Consider the following 15,880-nt stretch of genomic DNA (forward strand, 5'->3'; position numbering starts at 1 on the left):
GGGCCCAGACACTCTCATGCTCGCAAATATCTCCCTTCCCTGCCCGGACTGGGCAGTGCACAGCCTCTCCCTGGAGGTGGCCACCCTGAAGGTGATGTTTCGGGGCCTGGGACTGAAAACTGAGAGTCCAGAAGAGAAGTTTGCAGGAGAAGGAGGAGAGCCCAGCATGGGCAGTAAAGGGGAAGACTTGAGCCTTTGGACCTTGTTCTGGGGGAGAGTGGGCAGGGGTGGTAGGATGACCTGGGCCATGGGAAGGAAGCTGCTCATTGCCATCTTGGTCTCTTTGGAGAGAGGTGAGGGCCGGAGGCCGAGAGTGTGGTCAGGACCTCCTGGCCAAAAGACCAGATGAGAAAGACTACAGAGAAAGAAATACTGCTATAGATTGCCAGGAAGGGTGACCTGAAACTAGTGCTGAGGCTCCAGGGGGCAGGAGTCCCGGGCAGGAGACCCAGGATGGAGCTGCTCTCTGCAGCCAGAGCTGCGGGGGGTGCCAGCACACTGCCCCCAGGGGACCGAGCCTGGTGTACAACCAGGAAGGTCGGTAGGGACTGGTAGAGGGCCGCCTGGTTTTCACAGGATGTCACACATCCCTCCCTTCTTTCTAGAGACATGGTAGATGTCTGTTGAGCAGGTATGATGGGCCAGGCACCATGGGAGGGACTTCATGTATATGAGCTCTTTTATTTAATGCTCACGGTAGCTCTGTGAGTGGGCATTAGAATGGGGAGACTGAGGTTCAGAGAGGTTAAATGATCTGCCCCACCTTTCCCAGCTAGGAAAGAAGTAGAAGCAGCGTTTCAATCATTTCAAAAACTTCTACTAGGGACTTCCATGGTGGTGCAGTGGTTAAGAATCCGCCTGCCAATGCAGGGGACATGGGTTCGATCCATGGTCTGGGAAGATCCCACATGCCGCGGAGCAACTAAGCCCGTGCGCCACAGCTACTGAGCCTGCGCTCTAGAGCCCCGAGAGCCACAATTACTGAAGCCTGTGTGCCGAGAGCCCGCGGGCCACAACTACTGAGCCCACGTGCCACAATTACTGAAGCCCGCGTGCCTAGAACCTGTGCTCCTCAACAAAAGCAGCCACCACAATGGGAAGCCCGCGCACCGCAATGGAGTAGCCCCGGCTTGCTGCAACTAGAGAAAGCCTGCGCGCAACAATGAAGACCTAGTGCAGCCAAAAAGTAAATAAATAAAAATAAATAAATTTATTTTTTTTAAAAAAACAACAAAAAAACCTTTTACTAGACCGTAAGCTCTGTGAAGGTAGAGCCTGGGCCAGTCCTGCTCTGGGCTGACTGCCCCATTGCACAGCCAGCTGCCTGGCATAGGCAGGATGGAGCGAATGAGCCAGTGAGGGCAGAGGTGGGCCCCAGTCTGAGTGTTTCCCAGCCCACACCTGTGGTCTGGGTGCTCCACCCGGCCGGTTCTCTCTGCCCTGCTTGGGGGCTCCTTTCGCTGGTAGGGCAGACCTTGGGCTGACAGCACCCTTCTCCCAGCTCCCTAGACACTCTAGGCCCCAAAGAAACTATTGAGTCATGTGTTTTCCTTGGTTTTTGGTGATTCGCGATTCATGTTTGCGAGGAAGGAAAGAGAGTGACTCATGCTGATTTAATAAGCTTACGAATATTCTCAAGAATCGGCTGATAAATCGCAGGCTGGCAGGCCACCCTCCAACGCCTGCCAGCGCCAAGCGCTCAGAAATCACCAAGTTAAACAAGTCTGCAGAAAATTCAATCTCCCTAGCATTATTTTCCTTATTTGAGCTAATAGCACAAGGCGCCTCTCTTCTGGCAACGCGAGGTGCACCAGGGGGCCCCGCCGCCTGCCCTGGGGTCCTGTGGGAGAAGGAAAGCAAATGCTTCACATTCAGCAAGTTCCTGAGGGTTCCACAGCGATAAGAGTTGCTAAGACCTCCCAGGGTTTACCTTGTGCCCTTGGAACCAGCGGCTGAGCCCCTGGGGAGCCAGCCCTGTGCCCCAGTGCCTGAATGATGGAGTAACGTGAGCAAGGCCCCTTCCCTGCAGAGTAATGAGAACAAGGCCGACAACAGCCGTCCTGGCCTCTCTGGGCCGTGTCAGGACTAACACGCCTCGGTCAGGCCCGCTGAGCTCAGGTTACTCGATGTAAACAAGTGAAGGTGCAGTGTGGCAGCCCAGAGGAGCAGGCCAAGGTGGCAGGGAATGCGTCATTTCAGACGCTCTCAGGTGACCGAGAGGATCCCTGACATCTAGCAGGTATTGATATGGGGCTTAATCCTGCTGGTTTATGGTTCTGTGCTGAGTCCCCATGTCCCTGTGCTCCAAGGCACTCAGGCCAGTGGGCTGGAGAAAAAATTCAGAGATGCACTAGGCCAGCATCTGTGCAAAGATCTTGTTACTGTCTGTCTGCTCTCAATTGGGACCGAATCCTTTCCGAAGTTCCTACAGTCCAAAGACGGGGGTAGGAGGGGTTAGGCCATGAGGAATAAGGGTGCCTTATTCAGATGCAAGTGATTTCCTAAATCTGATCTCTTTTCTGTAAGTTCTTTGGTGTTCCCTCCGCATAATTACTGAGCCCCTAGTGGGAAATTAAGCTCCATGCTGGGTCCAGCCAGAGGAACAGCATTCTGCTGGAACAGGTTTGGTGAGTCTGGTACTTGATTAGAGTGCGTGTCCCCCTCACTGCCCCATTCCCCCCTCTTTCTATTCATCCAGCCATGCAAAAAATATCGATTAAACGTGATAATGTCTGTAAAGCATTTAGCATCATGTCTGGCTCCATAAGTGTTAGTTTTTATCATCATTAATATCATTGCTATTATTTAATATCTGTTGTATGCCAGGCAAAAGAGGTGAATGATGGTACAAACTGGTGAATGTGCTACCTGAGAGCTGGAAATCATCGAGACAGTCTAACCTTGCCCCTCATGCTGCAGATGGGCATAGTGAGGCCCCGAGAGATGAAGAGGCAGACTGACGGGGGTCTCACGGTGAGGGCGCAGCTGTGTCAACCCGGGCCCCGGCTGCTGTGGCGTGCGGCTGTCACGCTGGGGTGGGACAGTCTGAAGGAGCTTCCTGGGGAGGGTGGGTTTTAAGATGAGCTTCGGAATAAGAGCAGGAATGAGACCCGCAGGAGAGAAGGGGCAGAGTGCAGCCTGGCCTGGCACAGTCCCCAGATCATTCTGTCATTACCAGCAGGTGCTTCTTTCTGGCATGTGCAAATCAGGACTGTTGGGGTTAGGGCTCAGCTCAGCCTGCCTTTGCTCGGGGTCAGTGAGGGCCCGTGGGTCCAGGCTGCAAGTCACAGGCCAGGAGTGGGTTCCTCTGGGAGAGGAAACCCATTCAGTCATAATTTGCCATTCACCCCTTGCATTTGTTTCCTTGGGCTGTTGCAGCAAATCACCAGGAACCTGGTGGCTTAAAAGAACAGAAATTTATTCTTCCACCGTTCTGGAGGCCAGAAGTTCAAAATCCAGGTGTTGGCAAGGTCGGTTCCTTCTAGAGGCTCTGAGGGAGTATCTGTTCCATGCCTCACTTGTAGCTTCTGGTGGCTGCCGGCAGCTATGGGCTCTCCTTGGCTTGGAGCTGTGTAACTTGTCTCTGCTTCCATCCTCATGTGGCCTTCTCCTCTTCTGTCTGTATCTTCTCCTCTTCTTATAAAGATACTAGTCATTGGACTTAGGGCCTGTTGATGAATGAATCCAGGATGCTCTTTTCTTAATTGCATCCACAAAGACCCTTTTTCCAAATAAGTTCACGGGTTCCAGGAGGACATATCTTATGGAGGGTCACCATTCCATCCACTATACCCCTAGAGCAGTGTGGAAGTATGGCTCAAAAGATGAGTCACAAGGTAACTTTTGATGGCATGAGGGGATAAGTCTGGTTGAGACACAGCACTGGGGGTACTTGGAAAATTCCCAGAAGTGTTTGGACCTTGGATGTAGGGGTTTTTTTTTGAGACTGAAGGACCATCTTAGAATTGTTGATCGGGGGCATATGGGCATCCAGCAGGGCCTGTTGACAGAGTCCACCATGTTGGGGATGGACCATTGTGACCACCGCCTGCTCTTGGAATGGCCCAGAGCAGTGCTATTACACTGCTATTACACAGAACATTACAATGATGGAAATGGTCTTTACTATCTGATCCATCTGACACAGTGGTCACTAGCCACGTGTCTACTGAGCTTTTGAAATAATTTTACTTTATTATATTTAAACTTAAGTAGACCTGTATGGCTAGTGGCTACCTATTGGCCAGCACATCCAAAATGTCTTGATTTGACCCTTTCCCCTCGTCTGTTCTTCATTTCACTATCAAAAATACATTTCATCATCATAAAGAGCTTAAATTGCTCTTTTGCTTTTTTATGTGTGTAATGCTTACTGTTTTAACTTTTGGCTGAGGGATAGAGGCCAGACGGAGTTGATTGGTTTTAGACCCAGTACAAGAAAACATGGCTTGCTCTTTGAGTAAAGGGAAAAGAGTAGCGTTTCCCTATGGACACTCTTGTAGCTGACAGTTGCCTGGTAGTTAATCTGGAGATGTAGCTAGAGAGGCTGTGGTGAAATCTATCCTTGCTGGCAACGAGGAGGTTGCCTGGAGAGGTTGCTGAGAGCCTGAGGAAATGGGTGATGGCCCATGTCTACTCCTCTGGCCCATGTTTGGGAGTCTATGAGTTTGGGCTTTTGCTCAAAAAGAAACCTCTTTTCATGGCTTCTGGAAAGCCATAGATATAATTTGGGTCTCATAGAGCTATTTCTCCCAAACTCCTCCTTGTATTTCTACTTCCCCAGATGGGATACTGCATACTGTCTTACTTTAGAGTAAGGATATTTATTTTTGCACACTGTTTAGACATGATCTTAGGCAACACTTCATTTATTTACACACTTGCATGTTTTGGACCCTCTGGATGAAAAAGAAAGCATTTTCCTGAGAGCAGAAAATCTCAAAGGAGGCAGTTCTCGGGGTGTTGGGGTCTGCATTGGTGGGACACGTGTGGGCTTACAGCTCATCTTTCCTCTTTCTCCTTCTTTCTTACTTGTGCTAATCAGACCTGGTGGCTTTGGGTCTTGAAGCTCAAGCTTTGGGTCTTGAAGTAGGCGTTGGAGAGTGGGCTGCCAGCCTGCGATTTATCAGCCGATTCTTGAGAATTTTCGTAAGCTTATTAAATCAGCATGAGTCACTCTCTTTCCTTCCTCACAAACATGAATCGCGAATCACCAAAACCCAAGGAAAACACATGACTCAATAGTTTCTTTGGGGCCTAGAGTGTCTAGGGAGCTGGGAGAAGGGTGCTGTCAGCCCAAGGTCTGCCCCACCAGCGAAAGGAGCCCCCAAGCAGGGCAGAGAGAACCGGCCGGGTGGAGCACCCAGACCACAGGTGTGGGCTGGGAAACACTCAGACCGGGGCCCATCACCGCCTCGGTGCTCACGCTTGACGGGAACTCAGGGGTCTCAGCTGGAAATCATAGGCCAGACAGAGAAGAAGGTTCTGGCAATGCAGGAAGAGCAGCCTGTTTTCGGTGCGGAGCTGTGCTCAGGGTCACGCTAAAACCGCACTGTGCACATGTAAGACACAAATGAGGGATTTAGAGGTGAGGAGTCCGATGAGTGTTGCTAGGCAACTTTTCAGCTGGGCCTGGAGGTAACATAATCTCTGGGAGCAGCCTGGTAGGAGGGCCTCCTAAGGACAAAGCTGAACTTCAGAACCAGTGCCTTCTGTGCCTCTACTCACCGGCGCTGCCTCTGGGAGGGAGCGGGAAAGGTCAGTGGAGCTGTGTTACATAAGCCGCTTGGGTGACTGATGCATCCATGGATTCTTTATTTGTTATTTACTCTTTTTCTTTCTTTCTTTTTTTTTTTTTTTTTTTTTTTTTTTTTGAGGTGCTCGGGCCTCTCACTGTTGGGGCCTCTCCCGTTGCGGAGCACAGGCTCCGGACGCGCAGGCTCAGCGGCCATGGCTCACGGGCCCAGCCGCTCCATGGCATGTGGGATCCTCCCGGACCGGGGCATGAACCCGCGTCCCCTGCATCGGCAGGCGGACTCTCAACCACTGCGCCACCAGGGAAGCCCTGTCCTCTTTTTCTCACGTATCTACTTGTACCCCACCTTGTACAAAAGAGTATCTGAGGTGGTTTCAGAAATATAGCTGCTATTGCAGGATAAACATTAAATAAGGGAAGAAACTGGGGCAAAGGGAAAAGAAGGGTAAGGAAATGGGTGCGACTGGTCATTTGACAAGTATCTGTTGAGTATTGATTGTGTGCCTGGCCGTTTAGGTAGAGCAGTGAACAAAACAGCCACAGTTCTGCTCTCCTAGAACTTATAGTCTCATAGGAGAGGTGTGCAAAAAAAAAAAAAAAAACACCACGGGTCCAGTGCTCTTATTGCAGGTAGGCTACCTATTAGATTCTGAGACTCCTAGTGGGCAAAGCAAGAGGGGACCACAATTACGCGGGGCTGGGTGTATTCTCAGTGTTGCGTCGGTAACAATAGAGCAACAGTAATGAGCTTCGTCCTCCTGGCCTGGACGTGCAGACCATGGCACAGCGCCCTTCTGCCCCTATGCAGAGACCCCCCCTTAGCCTCCCCTTCACTGCCAGCCTCATTTCAGGTGCCAGCCTCCTGGCTGGGTTCCGAGAGTCAGCCCAGATGTCCTGGGAGGCTGCCCGTAAGTGAAGGACTTGAGCATTTTGGGCCCAATGAGCTCCAGAACTCTCCCTGCACCTTCCCACCCCGTGTCTTAAGCCAGACCCTCCCTCCCCCAGGATGCCATTTACCTCTGTTGTTGTCATTGTTTTCTCCCTTACCTATTTAGGGCTCTCCATTGTTTTATTGGCAGCATTTCACTTGATTCTCCCAGCAACACTTGTGAGCTAGCCATGATTTTAGCCATTTGACAACAAAAGGAAACAAAGGCACAGAAGGGCAAAGCAGTTTGCCCGAGGTCCCACAGCTTCATGACTCCACTTTGACCCTATCTTTGACTTCCTCCAGTTTGGTATTCATTATTATGCTTTCTATAGCCGGAGCCCCACTTGCTTATACATTCTGGAGAAGCCTGATCCTTCAGCCCCTGGCATCTCTTTCGGAGGCAGGTGGAATGTCATTACCCGCTTCCATCAGCAGGCCAGGGTCTTCCCGTCATCCCAGGGACGAGTGGGATGGCTTGCTCTTTGAGTAAAGATACTGGCAGGTAGGAATCCATCCTTCCAAGGAAGCCCTTTTGTTTGTCTATTTATTTGTTCATTCATTCATTCATTCAACAAATATTTCTTGAGCATGTCAGGTGTTGTGTGTTAACCACCCATAATCCCTGCTGTCAAGGAGCCCAAGGTTTAGTTGAGGAGGAAGGATCAGTACATGTGAGAGCTGAGTACAGAGTGAGAGAGGTTTGAGTATGAGGTAGAGTGCTAATCATCAGAGCAGAGAAAAAACCATAAGCAGGCTAAATGCATCCTGACTGTTTAACCACTTCTTATGTCCTGGCCACAGAACTCCCCTCATCCTGAGCGCCCCTCCACAGAGCTCACTCTATTTGGGCAAAGTCCACCTTAAAGCGCAAGGGTTCAGAATGCAGTACACCTTGTACAAGTTAGCCATACAGAAGCAAGAAGGGCCTCACCTCCTTTGTTCTTGGAAGTGTACTTCTATTCATGCAACTTTAATTTGTAGCAACCTAGTGGTATAAGAGAGAGCCTAGAACAGGTACGCCTGCAATACCAGCCTCTTGTACAAGCAGTGCTTCCCAAGTGGGCCATGCTGAGGAATGCTGGGGGTGTCTTTCTCAAGGACATGAAGGCAAGTGCCTTGTGTGTGCTCCAATACTGAATGCTACCCATTCTCAGGTTACACGAGCAGTGCTCTTGGATGGATTTCAACATTTTGATCCCTCTTTAAAGAAAGCAACCACAGCTATTCCAATTATGAAATCTGTAATACCATTTTGCAGCCATTGGGTTGGGAGATGACTGGGCCATTGTGTTATCATTCCATGCATCTCCCAGAGATAGAGACCTGCATAAGTAAAACCATATTTCTGTTTTCCGAGATCCAAGGTACCAATCCCAGGGACTGTCAGGCAGGCTCAGGAAGCAGCACGTGGGGAACATTCTCAGACTTGGTAAGTGGCTGGCCCGCCGATAGAGGAGATTAAGGTGCTTTTGATCTCTTCGCCCCTAATGGCAACGTCTCTAGTTTTTAAAGTGACTCGGGAAAGTCTTCCTTTGAACAGTCAAGAGATTGCTTCAAGAAAAGCAAGCCCTATTCTAGACAGACTGTCAAGGAAGTTATGCTGCTAAATTGTAATTGTAGTTACATGAAGTTTTCCTTCCAGTTCCTTAAGATCATGGGTTTGGCCTTCAGATCCATTAGTTGACGACCCACAGTGCACTGAGACTCCCCAGTCCCTCCTCAAGTCAGGCTGTCTGTGGAGGCCCCCCAGGGCCTCAGGGACTCTCACTGGCCAGCCCTGTCTTTCCTCTGCATTTGCCCAAGGTCTCATCTGCAGGCTCGTCCTACTTAGGGCCACTGCTCTGCTGCCACACTCTGCAAACCTCCATCCAGTCTTGGCCTTCTGCCCATTATATTGGGTGGGTGGACTGGAGGGAGTGTTCTCCTGCAGACAGTAGGGCGATGTGAGAGCATTCTGGTGACATGAAATGTGGGAGTGGCACTTGTGGAGGAGTTGTGTGAAAAAATGGTTGTGTGTGTGTGTGTTGCTCTGACCTTGGATGTATGGAGAGCTATATGAATTAGTCAGAACTTAGATGTCAGATCATCGGCATAAGAAAATTTAGTTTAAGTAAATATTTAACCTCTCACTCACTCTTTTATGAAATGGAGGTAAAGAGTAGACTCCAGAATCCAGACTGCTTTGATTCAAGTCTTAGTTTCTCTAGTTATCAGCTATGTGGCCTTGGTCAAGTCATTTTATTTCTCTGAATGTGAATTTCCTCATCTGGAAAACAGTATCTAGTTCATTGAGTTGTGACAAGTAAAATCATGCATATATAAGATTGTGCCTGCTTTACCTGCTGTGTGCCCAGATGTTTGTTGTTATAGTTATTCTAATGTTAACCATTCCTTCATTGATTGCACACAAATTCTTTACCCCATTACTGTTCATAAGATCTATGTGCAAGGAGCTATGGGACTAAAGGAAAAGGGTAAGATTTTATTACAATTTCACTAGAAAAGAATAAATGTACAAAAAGTGAATTTGTGTCAAAAATCTTATAAATACATACCAAAAGTGAGAGATTATTATTCATATTCATATTTAATGAGGGCTTTTGCATGGGCTGTAAATAGTTGCAAGAGAACATTGCACCGTAACAGTAAGAACAAGCCAGACTGTTCACAAAATCATGTATTTTTAAGTGTGTCAGGGAGCTGAAGACACAGGGTAAACTGATGAATTAAAATCCAAAGGATGACAGCCCCTCGAAGAAGAGATGGGACATGTGATTGTTTCACCTTGTGCTGAGCTGCAGGAAGAAGAGGTAGCCATCATAGAAGCTAGTGAGAAGAAAACAGCTGAAGTTGGAATGAATTTTTAAGAGCCAAGTGTGGGCTAGCATAACAGTTTAGAATTCTTGGAAGCCCCAGACACAAGAGGTGTCTTCCTACTCACTTTTGTCCACGGGCTTCTACTGAGCTCACAAGGAAGATTGGGGAGGACAGGAGAATAGAGAGAAAACTCTCTGTGGTGCAGGTACACAGGACCTGCCCAAGTCTGTAGTTAAAGCAGGAGAACCAATAAAAACTCTCCCATTTCCTGACCTTTTCGGAATAAGAGGCAGAAGTTATTTGCCACTGGGGGAGGATAGGAGTGTTGAGAGACCTTCACCCTCGAGGAATTATCATACAGAGACTGTAAAATAACTGTCATAAATATGTTAAAGGATCTAGTGGGGATGGTGGGCAACATGGATGAACAGATAGAGAATTTTAGCAGAGGTATGAAAAGTATAAAAAAAAGATCTAAATGGAAATACTGGAAATGAAAAACAGGATGTCAGGCATGAAAATTCTGTTGGTGAATTTAGGAGATTGGATACAACAAAGGAAAGAATCAGTAAAGACATGTCAATAGAAATCATCCAAACTGAAACAAAAAGGAAAAAAAAGTGAAAAAAATGAAACAGCATTTGCGATCTAAGGGATAACACCAAAAAGTTGAACACACTTATGATTGGAATCCTAGAAAAAGAAGGTGAGAGAAAAGGTCAGAAAAAAATATTTGAAGAGATAGAGACCAAACATTTTCCCAAACTAATGAAAAAAAAAAAAAAAAAAAAAAAAACAAGCCACCAAAGGTCTAAGAAGCTTGGAGAATCTCAGTCGGAATCATAGTCATATTGCTGGAGAAGGATAAAGATAAAATATTTCTTATAGATTTATCATAGACATAGAAGAACAATGACAAGAATGGTAATTGACTTTTCATCATAAATAATAGAGGTCAGAGCAATGGAAAGTCATCTCTAGAGTGCTGCATGGAAAAACAAACAAACAAAACTTGTCAACCTGGAAACGTATATCCAGTAAAAATATACTTCAGGAATGAAATAAAGACATATTCACACAAACAAAAGCTGAAAGAATCTATCTCCGGAAGAGCAGAAAATGCTAAAAGGAGTTCTATAGGCTAAAAGAAAATGATTTCAGAAGAAAACCTGTTCCTACAGAAAGGACTGGTATGGATGAAGAACCCCAGAAAGAGTGAATAGGTCTATAAATTAAAAGTACCTTTAAAACTCTTTAAAGATAATTGGTCAGTTAAAGTAAAAACAATAACAAAGGAATATGGAGGTTTATAGTGTTTTAGAACGAAAACCTGTGGTGACAAGAGCACAAAGGGTGGAAGTGTTGTAATTGGAAATATACTGTTATTAGTTCTTAAACTCCGCAGGAAGTAAAATATTTTTTGAAAGTTAACTGATAGATTAAAGGCAAACATGTAATCTCTAGAGAAATCATTAAAATATGATACAAATAAGCATGCCTAGCATGTCAGTAGGGGAAGTGAAATGAAATACTAACAATATTTGTTTCAATCCAAAAATTCAGGGTAGGAGTAACAGAAAAACAAAGAGTGTAAAGGATTAGTAAGAATCAAATCCAAATTTGGTACATTTAAAATCAAAGTATTGAGGCTTCCCTGGTGGCGTGGTGGTTAAGAATCCGCCTGCCAATGCAGGGGACATGGGTTCCAGCCCTGGTCTGGGACGATCCCACATGCCGTGGAGCAACTAAGCCTGTGTGCCACAACTACTGAGCCTGTGCTCTAGAGCCCGCGAGACACAACTATAGAGCCAGTGTGCCACAACTACTGAAGCCCGTGCGCCTAGAGCCCATGCTTCGCAACAAGAGAAGCCACCGTGATGAGAAGCCCACGCACTGCAACAAGGAGTAGCCCCTGCTCACCACAACTAGAGAAAGCCCGCGCACACAACGAGGACCCAACACAGCCAAAAATAAAAATAAGTAAACAAATAAATTTATTTATTTAAAAAAATCAAAGTATATAAATAATTGAATTATATGTAAATGGATTAACCTTCCCAATTAAAAAGCAGGGATTGTCAGATTGGATAAGAATGCAAGACCCAACCATATGTGGTTTATAAGAAATACACTTTAAATATAAAGTCACAAATAGAAGGAAGGCAAAAGATTGGGAAAAGATACCATGCAAACACTGGGCGTAAGAAAACAGTTGAAGTGATACTAATATCAGAATGAGCAGACTTCAAGATGATACAAAGATAAAAGGTACATTATATAGTGGCATTAAGTGTTAATTAATTACGAAGATATAAAAATCTAAAATTTGTACCCAATAACAAAGCTCCAAAATACATGAAACAAAAATTGACAGAACTAAAGCTGAATCACAGCTGAGGAATTTAAGACCCTTCTCCTTGCAATTGATATATTGTAAGATTGGTGACTATATGGAAAATTTGAACAACAGTGCCAATAACCTGATCTAATTTACATTTATCCAACACTCCACCCAACAAAAGCAAAATGCACGTACTTCTCAAGTGTACAAGGAGCATTCCTCAACATAGCCCATAAACCAAACCATAAAACAAATCTAAATAAATTTATAAGGATTGAATTTCTAAGTATGTTCTCTGAACAAAATGGAATTAAAGTAGAAATCAGTGACAACAAGATACCTACAAAATTCTTCAAATATTTGGAAATTAAACAGTATAGGACTAAATAATCCATGAGTCAAAGGAGTCATCACAGGGAAATTAGAAAATATTTTAAAATTAATGATAATGGAAAGATGACATCAAAATTTGTGGGATGCATAATTTTTAAAGGGAAACGTATAGCTTTAAATGCTTATCTTAGGAAATAAGGGTGCAAGATCAATTACCTTTGCACCTTAAAAGTTAACAAGAGCTGAGCTAATTAAATGCAAATAAAAGTGGAGATCAATGAAATAGAAAACAAATAATAGAGAAAATCAGCAAAGACTAAAGTTGGTTTGTTAAAAAGATTAATAAAATTGATAAACACCTAGGAAAATTTATTATTTAATGGATAAAGAATTTCAGTTTTGCAAGATGAAAAATTCTGGAGATTGGTTATACAATAATGTGAATATACTTAACACTGTTGAACTATAGACTTAGAAATGGTTCTGAGGGTAAATTTTATGTTATGTATTTTAACCACAACAAAAAATTATAAAAAGGAAAAAGTGAGAAGACACAAATTATTAATACCAGGAATAAAAGGGGGCCATTACTAAAGACATTAAAAGGAAAAGAGGTGATATTATGAACAACTCTACAGCAGTAGTTCTACAGAACATCCAATTTCTACAAAATATCCAGCATTCAAAAAAATCCATGTCACCAGTGACTTGGATGAAAGGGATACACTACTTGAAAAACATAGCTTACAAAACTGACACAAGAAGAAACAGCAAATCCAAGCCCTATTCACTAAAGAAATTGATTTGGTAATTAAACAACTTCCCACAAACAAATGTCCAGGCTCAGATAGTTTTTCTGGTGAATTCTTTCCAATATTTAAAGGAGAACGAATATCAATTTTACACAAACTCTTTTAGAAAATAGAATATTAGGGAATACTTCCTAACTTATTTTGAGTACAGCATTACTTTGATGCCAATACCAGACAAGGACATTACAAGAAAAGAAAATTACAGAGCAAAGTCCCTCATTAACATAGGTATAAAAATCTTTAAGAAAATGTTAGCAAATGCAATCAACAATATATAGAAAAGGGTAGAGTCCATCCCAGGAATGTAAAGTTGATATAATGTTAAAAATCAATCAGTATAATTCACCACATTAATTACAGAAGAAAATAATATTTCCATAGATGCAGAAAAAGCTATGAACAAATTTCGACATCTATTCATGATAAAAACTCAGCAAACTAGGCACAAAAGGGAGCTTTCTCAACCTGACAAATAACATCTACAAAAAACCTACAGCTGACATACTTACTGGTGACTGAGTGCTTTCTTTCAGAGGTTGAAGACAAAGTGAGGATGACTCTTTTACAACTTTTATTCAACACTTTACTGGAAGTCTTAGACAAGGCAGTGATATAAGCAAAAGAAATAAAGGACATACAGATTGGAAAGGAAGAAGTAAAACTGTCTTTATTTACAGGTGACATGATTTTGTACAAAGAAACTCCTAAGGATTTTTTTTTAAAAATGAGTAGAACTAATAATTTATTTTGCAACAGTGAAAGATATAACAAAGTTATAGTTCCACATACTAGAAATGAACAGTCAACATTGAAAAATTTTAAATAACATTTACTGTAGCATAAAAGATCAAATACTTAGGGATAAATTTAATGAAAGATGCATAAGACTGAAACTATAGAACATTGCTGACAGAAATTTGAGAAGATCTAAATAAATGAAGAAATGTACCAAGTTTTATGAATTGGAAGACTTGCTCTTACTAAAATGTCAATTCTCCCAAATTGATCAATTCCAATTGAAAGCCCACAAAGTGGGCATTTTTTCCTTTGACAAAGCAGTTTTAAAATTTATATGGAAAGACAAAAAGGCCTATAGTAACCAAACAATATTAAAAAGGTAAAACAAATTTGGAAGACTTACCATACTTTATTACAAGACTGACTACATAGTTATAGTAATCAAGACAGGGTAGTATTGATGAAGAATGGATAAATGGTTAAGTGGAACAGAATGGAGTCTATACATAGACCTACAGATATATGGTCCAAAGATTTTTGATGAGAGTATCAAGGAAATTCAATAGGGAAAGAAAATCTCTTCAACAAATGGTATGGGAACAATTAGTTATCCATTTGGAAAAAAAAAAAAAGAAGCTTGGCTTCTATCTCTAATCATCTATAAAAATCAATTCAATATAGGTCATTGACCTAAACATAAAAACTAAAGCAATAAAATGCCTAGGGAAAAAAAATAGAAGAGTTTTTTGTGAACTTAGGGCAGACAAAGATTTCTTAGAGAGGTCACAGAAAGCACAGGCCATAAAAACAAAACTTGGTAAACTGGATTTCATCAAAATACTAAATTTAGGCTCATTAAAAGACATTGTTAAGGAAATGAATAGGCTGACACATATGTCTGACAGAAGAGTTGCATCCAGAGTATAAAAACTCTTACAATTCAACAATAAAAAGACAATTCAATTAAAAATGGGCAAAAACAATTTTAGGAGAAACGTCACTAAAGAAGATATTCAAATGTATATCACCTGAAAAAGTATGCACCTGAAAAAGTGTTCAACATCATTAGGTTTCGGAGAAATGCAAGTTAAAGTTATAGTGAGTTACTGCTAGTTATTCACTAGAGGTTATCCACTGAAAGGGTTAAAGTGAAAAAAATAGACAATGTGAAATGTGAGAGAGGACGTGGAGGGACTGGAACTCTCCTGCATTGCTGGTGGGAGTAGAAAATTGTATAACCACTTTGGAAAACTGGCACCTTCTTAAAAAGTTAAAAATACATTTATCCTATGACCTAGCAATTCCACTTTTAGATATTTACCTGAGAAAAATGAAAATACATTTTCACAAAAATTTTTCATAGGAATGTTCATAGCAACTTTATTCATAAAATTCTGAAACTGGAAGACAGCCCAGGTGTCCACCAGTAAAGAATGAATGGATAAACATACAGTGGTACACCCATGACAGAATACCAAGTAATATAAAGGAAGGAGTTTCCTATACACACAGTTTCATGGGTGAGTCTCGAAACCATGATGAGTGAATGAAGCTGGTTACAAAAATATGCGTACTATGTGGTCCATTTACAAGAAATTCTAGAGTGGGAAAAACTAACCTATGGTGATAAGAATCAGATAAGCAGTTGATTCTGGGGGTGGAAAATTGAGAAGAGGTGTGGGGAACTTTCTGGATGAGAGAAATGTTCCATGTCTTCGTATATATTCTTCAGGATGGATTGAAAAAAACATTTAAAACCTGAGCATTTCACTTTCTGTAAATTATATACTAATAAAAAAATGTGGAATAAAAAATCATTTTCTTTCACTGGACTTCAAATCCCAGTTAGCAGATTTGAAAGTACTATATTTAAAATAACCCAATGATATAACTATTATATTTTGATGGGAAAATGCTATGATAAAACTATTGGAAGCTTTGAGTTCACTTTTTTTTAAAATAAATAAATTTATTTATTTTCAGCTGAGTTGGGTCTTGGTGCTGTGCACAGGCTTTCTCTAGTTGCAGTGAGCGGGAGCTACTCTTTGTTGCGGTGCTCGGGCTTCTCATGGCGGTGGCTTCTCTTGTTGCGGAGCATGGGCTCTAGGCACGTGGGCTTCAGAAGTTGTGGCTCGCAGGCTATAGAGCGCAGG

The sequence above is a fragment of the Kogia breviceps genome, chromosome 4 (assembly GCF_026419965.1).
Source record: "Kogia breviceps isolate mKogBre1 chromosome 4, mKogBre1 haplotype 1, whole genome shotgun sequence".
Taxonomy (NCBI): Eukaryota; Metazoa; Chordata; class Mammalia; order Artiodactyla; family Physeteridae; genus Kogia; species Kogia breviceps.